Here is a 10,846-nt window from a genome sequence, read left to right as displayed (position 1 = left end):
TTTGGGCTCAGTTATGGTCATAAACTGAGGACTGCCTGTATTTAATACCCATGGAAAGCCACAGGAAAAAAAAATCGAAACGATGGCAGGCAATAGCTAATTCTTCCAAGGGCCGACTGGAACTGGTTTAAAGCTGGCAACTTGAGGGCATTTAGAGGTGTCAGTTCAAGGGGGAAAAGGTAGTCGGAAAAGCCAGCCTTGGAGGGGGGGCTCCAGGGGGAGGAAGGCGACAGATTCACACCAGCTTCTCTGTTTCTTTGAACTAAGCAGCCATCCCACTGAAGCCTGGCCAGTCTGTAGCTCTGCTTCACCCGGCACTCTGGTGGTCGCAAGAGCGAGACGCTGGCTATGATGGCACTCTGTGAAACCAAACTGGAACACACCCAGACCCCGCCTCACTCACCCTAGTTCGTGGGCAGCCGGTCAGAGCAGCCAGCCCTGCCACAAGCAGTGGACGGAAGGTTGAGCTGCTCCTTTGAGCTCCTCCTCTCAAGGCTTGAGGGCAAGAAGCCGAGAAGGGAGCCTTGATTTATCTGTGTTGCCCGTCGGTGCTGGGCCATGCTCGGAGAGCTCCTTGGAGGTTCCTCTCTGGATCGATCTCTGAGCCACCGTTTTCTCTCTCCTTCCCTTGGGCACCAGACTGTCCAGGGAGGAGGGATGGGCTTCTGTTCTCTGGGCTGCTGTGAGCCCCCTCCCTCCCTGGCCTGGCCTGGGATGGGCCACCTGCAGCCCAGGGCCTTTGGGGTGCTCGGGGCTCTGTGGTGTGGCTCTGGCACTCCCTCTGACCCACAGAGCAGAGCTTCAGGCTGTTGCAAAGTAGGAATTGTGTTAAAGCTCCAATGGGCAGATCCCACTGAAAACAGAAGGACCCTCACACACACTAAAAGAGTGCCCATCCCAACAGAATACGGAGGAGGAGGAGGAGGAACCTTGAAGGTCTTCTCAGAATAACAGAGTTGGAAGGGACCTTGGAGGTCTTCTAGTCCAACCCCCTGCTTTAGTCCATATGTTTTTACAATGCAGTAGTTGTAGATTACAGGATAATTTTTTTCTGTCTCTAGGTGGAGGGTAATAGGTTGGTTAATGATCAATTCCATGACTTTGCAGGTGACACAACATAAAGAGATTGGTCTGTAATTTTCAACTAGGCTGGGCTCTCCCTTTTTGAAGATAGGGATGACTCTTAAAAATATCACCGGCTATGGCAAACCTCCTTCCCAGGCTGAAGGTAATCAACAACTGGCAGATGACCTGAATGAGTTTTACTGCAGGTTTGAAAGGAAACTACAGCCACCTATCTCCACAACCCCCATCTCAGACACACCAACAACAGCCAAGCCTCCTACAACTGACCCCATTTCATTGGGTTCACAACCCCTAGTGATCACAGAAAAGGAAGTGCAGGACCTATTTCACAGACAAAAGCCAGGAAAAGCTCCAGGCCTAGACAAGGTTTTAATTGGGTTTTTATTATTTATTCTAAATTTTTAATTTCGGCCAATTGAATAAGTTTTTTAATTGTATTTTAATTGTGTTTATATTGTAATATTATTGTGTATTTTATTTGGCTGTGAACCGCCCTGAGTCCTTCGGGAGAAGGGCGGTATAGAAATTTAAATAATAAATAAATAAATAAATAAATAAAAGATAACTCCTTCTTGCTTAAAAGTCTGTGCTGACCAATTGGCCCCCATCTTCACCCATATTTTCAATAAATCACTAGAGATGTGCTATGTTCCTTCTTGCTTCAAACGCTCTACCATCATCCCAGTGCCGAAGAAGCCCACCATCAAGGAACTGAATGACTACAGACCAGTTGCTCTAACATCTGTAGTCATGAAAACCTTTGAAAGGCTAGTGCTTTCCTACCTGAAAACCATCACGAATCCGCTCTTAGACCCCTTGCAATTTGCATACCGAGCAAATAGATCAACAGATGATGCTGTTAATATGGCTCTGCACTACATCCTACAACATCTTGAGTCTCCAAAGACCTATGCAAGGGTCCTTTTTGTAGACTTTAGTTCAGCATTCAATACCATCATTCCAGACATTCTTCTAACTAAGCTAAACCAGCTACAGGTACCGGAACAGACTTGTAAGTGGATCACAAGCTTCCTAACAAACAGGAAGCAGCAGGTGAAGCTAAGCAAGATCACATCAAATACCTGTACAATTAGCACAGGGGCCCCCAAGGCTGTGTGCTCTCCCACTTCTCTCTCTGTATACCAATGACTGCATCTCCAATGATCCATCTGTTAAGCTACTGAAGTTCGCAGATGACACAACAGTGATTGGTCTCATTCGAGACAATGACGAATCCGCATATAGACGAGAGGTCGAACGACTAGCCTTGTGGTGCAACCAAAACAATCTGGAACTGAACACACTCAAAACCGTAGAAATGGTGGTAGACTTTAGGAAAACCCTTCCATACTTCCACCTCTCACAATACTTGACAACACAGTATCAACAGTAGAAACCTTCAAATTTCTGGGTTCTATCATATCGCAAGATCTCAAATGGACAGCTAACATCAAAAACATCATTAAAAAAGGACAACAAAGAATGTTCTTTCTGCGCCAACTCAGTAAGCTCAAACTGCCCAAGGAGCTGCTGATCCAGTTCTACAGAGGAATTATTGAGTCTGTCATTTGCACCTCTATAACTGTCTGGTTCGGTTCTGCAACCCAACAAGAAAACACAGACTTCAGAGGATAATTAGAACTGCAGAAAAATAATTGCTACCAACTTGCCTTCCATTGAGGACCTGTATACTGCACGAATCAAGAAGAGGGCCGTGAAAATATTTGCAGATCCCTCGCATCCTGGACATAAACTGTTTCAACTCCTACCTCAAAACGACGCTATAGAGCACTGCACACCAGAACAACTAGACACAAGAACAGTTATTTCCTCAAGGCCATCACTCTGCTAAACAAATAATTCCCTCAACACTGTCAGACTATTTACTGAATCTGCACTACTATTAATCGTTTCATAGTTCCCATCACCAATTTCTTTCCACTTATGACTGTATGACTATAACTTGTTGCTGGCAATCCTTATGATTTATATTGATATATTGATCATCAATTGTGTTGTAAATGTTGTACCTTGATGAACGTATCTTTTCTTTTATGTACACTGAGAGCATATGCACCAAGACAAATTCCTTGTGTGTCCAATCACACTTGGCCAATAAAATTCTATTCTATTCTATTCTATTCTATTCTATTCTATTCTATTCTATTCTATTCTATTCTATTCTATTCTATTCTATTCCATGGCTTGTGAAGATAGGGATGACCGTGGTCCGTTCTGAGGCTGATCGGACACTAGTGAGGTCTTTTACTAAGACCTACCTAGTGGCAATGAGGGAGGCGAAACGCGGGAGTAGTAACGGGAGCCGCTCGTGGCTCCCACGTAACACCACTGCTCCGTAGTCTGCACTGGCTTCCTGTGGTCTTTCGGATGTGCTTCAAGATTTTGGTTACCACCTTTAAAGCGCTCCATGGCTTAGGACCCGGGTACTTACGAGACCGCCTGCTGTTACCGTATGCCTCCCACCGACCCGTACGCTCTCATAGAGAGGGTCTCCTCAGGGTGCCGTCCGCCAAACAGTGTCGGCTGGCGGCCCCCAGGGGTAGGGCCTTCTCTGTGGGAGCATCGACGCTCTGGAATGAACTCCCCCCTGGCCTACGTCAAGTGCCTGATCTTCGGACCTTCCGTCGTGAGCTAAAAACATACTTATTTATTCAAGCGGGACTGGCATAATAATTTGATTTTAAATTGGGGTTTTATTAATATTTTATTAATATTCTTAAATATTTTAAATTTAATTTTAATCATTAGCCGTTTTGTAATTTTGCTATGTCTTAATTTGTTTTTAATTGTATATATTTTGTATTTTATCTCCGGCTGTACACCGCCCTGAGTCCTTCGGGAGAAGGGCGGTATAAAAATTCAATAAATAATAATAATAATAATAATAATAATAATAATAATAATAATAATAATAATAATAATAATTGGTAGGGCAAGGAGCTGGTCCTGAAAGATTTTTCAAAAATTACGCTTAGAGGTTTTGCAATTGCAGTGGAAAGTTTTTTTAAGAAGTATGCACATAGTCCATCAGGTCCAATAGATAGAGATGGCTTTAGATTGCGTTGTGCCTTTTCAACATTGTCTTCTGTAAAATCGATATGTATAAGATCACCGTAATCGTTGTAATTTTCTGTATTATGACTGGGAAATATTGGGAGTGTGTTGTTGCTGTTTACAAAGACTGAACTGAAGAATGTGTTAAAGAGATTGGCTTTAACGGTTTCGTCAATACAGTCTTCGTTGTTTGGTCCTTTTAGGGGTGAGATAGAGCTCGAGTCTTTAAGTTTGTTGTTTACAAAATTATAGAAGGCATGGGTGGATTTTGTGCGTAGAAGGTTTTCCTCTTGCTTGATGTGATAATTGGTGCATTCAGTCTTTGTTGGCATAAGTTTTTATAGCGGTTTTTGAAGTTAGCTATGTAGTTAGTTTTGTTTTTTTGCCAGAGACTTTTTTCTGGATTGTAATTTCCTTATTGTTATTGATGGTTTATTTTTTCTGGTTTTGGGGGATATTAATGGTACTTAAAGTTTAATGATTCTTTTGACTTCGCGCAAGAAAATGTTGTAATGATTGTCAGCAGTATTACAGCCAGTGAATAGAATTTGCTAATCAAGAGATGAGAGTTCATTGCTTATGAGACTGTAGTTGGTTTTTAAAAGTTATAACTGGGAATCCCATCGTTATGATTTTGGCCTGCTTCCCATACTCCTGTCTTGGATCTTTGTCTCTATCTGCATCTACATTTTTACTATTTAGTCTGAGTACTCCTCCCATCTCTATCATCTTATGCTGCCAAGCCTCCAGAGTATCTGCCCAAACCCCTATCTCTCTTTCAAAGGTATCTTCCCATTCCATTTTTAGATCTCTTAAAATACTTTTTCCCTGATTTATCTCATTAGTTGTTATAATCCTTATTGTCTTCTTCTTATCTTCTTATTTTGTTTGCTGATTTGTCTGTTCTGTCTTTTCCTCCATTCTTTCCGTTGTCTCCTTCCTTTCCTGGACATCTTGATCTTTATTCATTGTCCCTTGTAAAATATTTTCTATTTTCCCATCTATGCTTTGCATTAAATAGTTTAAAATAGAATTTTTTTTATTGGCCAAGTGTGATTGGACACACAAGAAATTTGTCTTGGTGCATATGCTCTTAGTGTACATAAAAAAAAGATATGATCATCAATAATTCTAAGGTACAACACTTAATAGTCATAGGGTACAAATAAGCAATCAGGAAACAATATCAATATCAATCGTAAGGATACAAGCAACAAATCAAATCAAAACAATAAAGTTACAGTCATACAGTCATAAGTGGAAGGAGATGGTTGATGGGAACGATGAGAAGATTAATACTGCAGATTTAGTAAATAGTTTGACAGTGTTGAGGGAATTAGTTATTTAGCAGAGTGATGGCGTTTGGGAAAAAACTGTTCTTGTGTCTAGTTGTTCTGGTATGCAGTGCTCTATAGTGTCGTTTTGAGGGTAGGAGTTGAAACAGTTTATGTCCAGGATGTGAGGAGTCTATAAATATTTTCACAACCCTCTTTTTGACTCGTGCAGTATAGAGTGCAGTATTCACAACCCGATGGAATGCAGGTTTTTTCTGCAGTTCTAATTATCCTCTGAAGTCTGTGTCTGTCTTGCTGGGTTGCAGAACCAAACCAGACAGTTATAGAGGTGCAGATGAGAGACTCAATAATTCCTATATAGATGGAAAGAAAAAAGTCACAGCCAACCAGAATGCTAGAGATGGCAAAGCTTAGAAATGGGCTGGCTGGCTGGCAGGCAACACTTCCCATGTGTCGGCAGAGGCAGCAGGGGCAGGCTGGCAGGGCATCTGAGGTGGTGGTGCCCCAAAGCTAGTGTCAAAGAAAGGGCCTGGCCAGGACTTTGCCAGGTCCTTGGCAGCTTTGCCAGCCGGCTCCCTCTCCAATCAGGAGACATGCAGAAGAAAGCATCCACCAGCCTCTGCTCAGTTACCTGGCATTGTTCATGGCATCGATTGATTGGCATCGACTTCAGTGGGCAGCAAATAAGAGCCCAGAAATTATAGCAGCACTGAACGAAAGAACATCACGGCCTGTATTCAAGGTCAGGGACCCTGCAGCAGCCCGCTCCCCAGCCATGAGGTCACCATCCAGGCACTTGGCAATCTATCCAATCTATCCGTCCTTGCAAGTGACTGCAGGAGAACACTGCAGCTGCCCCTACTCACTAATCATTTGTGGGAGAATTCATATATTTATATAGTGGTTAGCCATATTATATAGGAATCATAGGTTGACTAATCCAGGTCTCCACAAGTTACTGATTAACAGGAGGGAGGGAGAAGCAAAGGTCTCTGTGAAGGAGGATTTGCTGTCCTCTGCTTCCCATTCGGTTTGGGATTTGTGGCATCCCCACTCAGACTGGAAGTGGAAACTGATCAAGGAGAGATGCAACTTAGAACTAAGGAGAAATTTCCTGACAGTTGGAACAATCAATAACTTGCCTGCAGAAGTTGTGAATGCTCCAACACTGGAAATTTTTAAGAAAATGTTGGATAACCATTTGTCTGAAATGGTGTAGGGTTTCCTGCCTGGGCAGGGGGTTGGACTAGAAGACCTCCAAGGTCCCTTCCAACTCTGTTATTATTATTATTATATTACTGCCCTGACGGGGTGGACAGTGGGCCGGAGTTGCAAGAGGGAGGGGTTCTTTCCCAGCGAGCAAAAAAGCTTGGAATCTCTGGTGTGCAGCAAGAGAGAGAAGACAGACCCTCCCTAGCAGTTCACATGGTATGCCTAGTAGCTTTGAAGATAAGTGCTTTAGTCTGGCAAGATTCCGTCTCTAGGAGAGCAACAATAAAGAAACTGCTCAGAAGTAACTTCTTGTGTTGCTCTTTTTTATATATATATATAAAAAAAATTATTTCCATTTTCCAACATCGTATTTATGTACAAACTGTTTTTTTTTGTTTTTGTTTTTTTATTTGAATTTATATCCCGCCCTTCTCCGAAGACTCAGGGCGGCTTACACAGTGTTAAGCAATAGTCTTCATCCATTTGTATATTATATACAAAATCAACTTTTATTGCCCCCAACAATCTGGGTCCTCATGTTACCTACCTTATAAAGGATGGAAGGCTGAGTCAACCTTGGGCCTTGAACTTGAACTTGGACTTGGACTTGAACTTGCAGTAATTCAGCTGTGTTAATAACAGACAGACTTAGTCTGCTGAGCCACCAGAGGCCCTGTTATCCATCATTAATCATTAATTTTTATTTATTGCTGATTTTGGCCTGCCCGACTGCCACTTCCTTTCCTCACAACCTCCCTCTACCCTCTATTACTTTCCTCTCCTTCATCTCATTCACTTTACTACTTCCTCTCCTCCTTCTCCACTCCTCCCTTCTTCCACCCTTTCTAACCTTCTTATTCTCCTCCTCCTTCTCAACTCTTTCCTACCTACTTTCTTCCCTCCTTCTACTCCTCTCTTGCTTTCTTTCTGAAATGGCAGTTGGGCAGCCCCAATATCATTTCAAATTTTAATTTCATATTTTCAATCATTACTGTACATTAATAACCAATCCATGTATCATTTTTCCCCCCTTTCCCCCGCTCCCCCCTCCTCCCCTTCCCCACCCCCAGACTTCTCAGAGCAAATACCGGGTATCATGACCAACAATCACAAGCTAAAGTATACAAAATATACATAAACTCCCACCCCTCTCTAAAACTTTAAATCCCCTCACAATAAAAATAAAGAGATAAGAAAGTATAAGAAAAAAGAAAAAAGAAAAGGAACAATACCAATACAATCTTCCCTTCACATATTACTTCTTCTTACAGTCCATTTTTAAAATTAGTCCATCTTCTCAAATTCAAATTTTCTCCACTTGTATATTCCTTCAAATTTCATAAGTCCATTTTTTAAATTACAATCCATCTTCTCGAGCTCAAATTTTCATCACATATATTTCTTCAATTGTCATAACATTTAATGTCTGTTCTTCTTTTTTTATTTTTTTTATTTGCATTTATAGCCCGCCCTTCTCCGAAGACTCAGGGCGGCTTACACTATGTCAAGCAATAGTCTTCATCCATTTGTATACTATATACAAAGTCAACTTATTGCTCCCCAACAATCTGGGTCCTCATTTTACCTACCTTATAAAGGATGGAAGGCTGAGTCAACCTTGGGCCTGGTGGGACTTGAACCTGCAATATTGCAGGCAGTTGCTGTTAATAACAGGCTGCATTAGCCTGTTGAGCCACCAGAGGCCCGTACAATCCATTTTTAAAATTAGTCCCTCTTCTCAAATTCAAATTTTCTCCACTTGTATATTCCTTCAAATTTCATAAATCCATTTCTTAAATTACAATCCATCTTCTCGAGCTCAAATTTTCATCACTTATATATTTCTTCATAACATTTAATGTCCGATCTTCCAATATTACTCCATCAGTTAAATATCATTACGAATAAAGTCTCAGATACAATATTTCCAACTTCATAACTTTTACTGTCTATAAACGTATCAATTAAAACGAATAATCATTTAAGTTACATCCACAATATAACAGTAAACAATTAAAATCATTACATCCACATTATCTAAATTCATCAATTTTACTTTCCATCCTTCACAATTAAATAATATCATCCCATAGGTTTATACCTTACAAATAACAAATAACAAAAATCCTATAATTTATATCCTAAACAAATCAATTCTAGAAATTAACCATAATCATCATATTCACATCTTAAACATTCCTCCCCTCTCCTATTCTATTTTCCATCATCTCCAAACCAGTTAACTTAGCATCTAACAACAAAGGATTCCCACTCTTTAAAACATTAATATAGAAATGTCTTGCTTTCATAACTGTACTAAGAAAATACTTTCTACCTCTAAAATTCACTGACAAATTCATTGAAACTTCCCATCTAAAATATATCTGATGTTTCTTAAACTCATCCACTAAAAAAGCAAATTCTCTTCTCTTTCTTAACATTTTAGGAGGAATTTCCTTCATCATTTTTATATCTTGTCCCAATATTTGAAATTTATTTTTATAACCACATCCCTCGGTAATCTATTTTGTCTTGCCCACCAAGAATTAAGGTAATAAATTCTTTCAATATTAATCTCAAAGTCTTCTGGCTCCACGCCATTTATCTGAGCAAAGGCTTGCGTAAAAATCTCTTTTAAATTTTCCTTCCTACTTTCCCTCAACCCTCTCATCCTTATAGCATATTCCATTAATCTATATTGTAATATTACTCTTCCTTCATCTGCCCTATCTACCTTTGCCTATATATCTTCCATCTTATTATCTAAGTTCCAATTGTTTTGATTCTTTTGAATTTCCTCTATTTTCCTTTGCAACTCTAAATTAAGTTTATTAACTTCTGCCAAACTATCCTCCATCTGAATACAAGACCTTAATATTTGCGAAATTGCATCCTTTACCATTTTCATTTTCCTCTTCTGCTCTTCCACCACTTCCTTAAAATCCAACATCTCTTTCTCTATTTCATCAAATTTTTGATGTATTTCTGAAAAACGAGTCTTCAGAAATGCCTGTAAAAAATTTCTTAATTCCTCTTTGATTTCTTCTTTTAATTTTCGTATCTGAACTGAAGAAATTTCAAAGTTTTTACTGGCTTTTGGTACTATTTGTTTAAAAGCCATTTTTTAAAATATATAACCTACCCAGTAACAGAGGACAAAAAGGGGTTAAAAAGGAAAGATTCAAAAAACTTTTCTTCTAAATCACTATAATCCCAAAGAAGAAGAAATAATATAATTCATAAAATTCTCATTTCTTCCATTTAGTCAGTATCTTCTTGTATATCTCCTGGTTCCACACTAGCTGTTAATAAGCATTTCCTTAACTTTCATTTCCAATACACAAATCACCATTTGCTTGCATTCCACAAAACGCCTTTGCATTCTTCTCTCCTATCTTCGAAACAAATGTATCCTTCTATTAGGGGCTTGCAGTTTTCTTACAAACAAATGCTAGAACTCCAGTTTCTGCTCTGTCACAAATCAATTTCTGCGACGGAGATTGGAAGCTACATTTTTTCCTGCCAAAAGGCAGATGCCCTCCGAGTCTGGAGCTTCTTTCAGGCTTTGGAAGGAGCACTCCCCTCAAGCCTCCAGAAACTTTTCTGGGGCTTCTCCCGGTGGCTCAACTTCAGCCTGAATGCTCATCTCTCCCTCTTTGCCCGAGGGGGAGGTTTACAAGCTGCCAGACAGCTGATTTACGGTATCGTGGCAGCTCTACAGACTACAGGGTTAGCAGTCTAAAAAAGACTGCCATCAACGAAAGGGAGCCAAACCGGAAGCCCCTTCTTGTGTTGTTCTTGTTTCTTTGGGATTCTGACGCCTGGACTCTTTTGGAGTCTCCTGCAAACTATATTTTCCCTGGATCTGTTTGTGCTGACATGCAAATAGCCTTCTGATGGTGGCCTCTGCTGCTCCCTCCTGGCTAACAGTTTCATGGATGGGTTAACCAACCTGGAATTGCTCCCCGTCAGTCCCCTGAAGGCCCCAACTCATCTGCTCTCCAGGTCTCTTAAGGCCCCATTTCCAGCCTTGCTCTGCTTTGGGGCCAAAGGGAGGAGGAGGAGGTGTGTCAAGGAGAAGAGGCTCTGCTGGCCAGTCTGGGGGCCTCATCAGGATCCTCTGATCTCTTCCCCCACCTACCCCCAAAAACCCCTCCTCTCCATCTTTGTTGCCAGGG

This window comes from Ahaetulla prasina, chromosome 5, assembly GCF_028640845.1.
Source record: "Ahaetulla prasina isolate Xishuangbanna chromosome 5, ASM2864084v1, whole genome shotgun sequence".
NCBI classification, from domain to species: Eukaryota; Metazoa; Chordata; class Lepidosauria; order Squamata; family Colubridae; genus Ahaetulla; species Ahaetulla prasina.
This window is presented reverse-complemented; position numbering follows the sequence as displayed.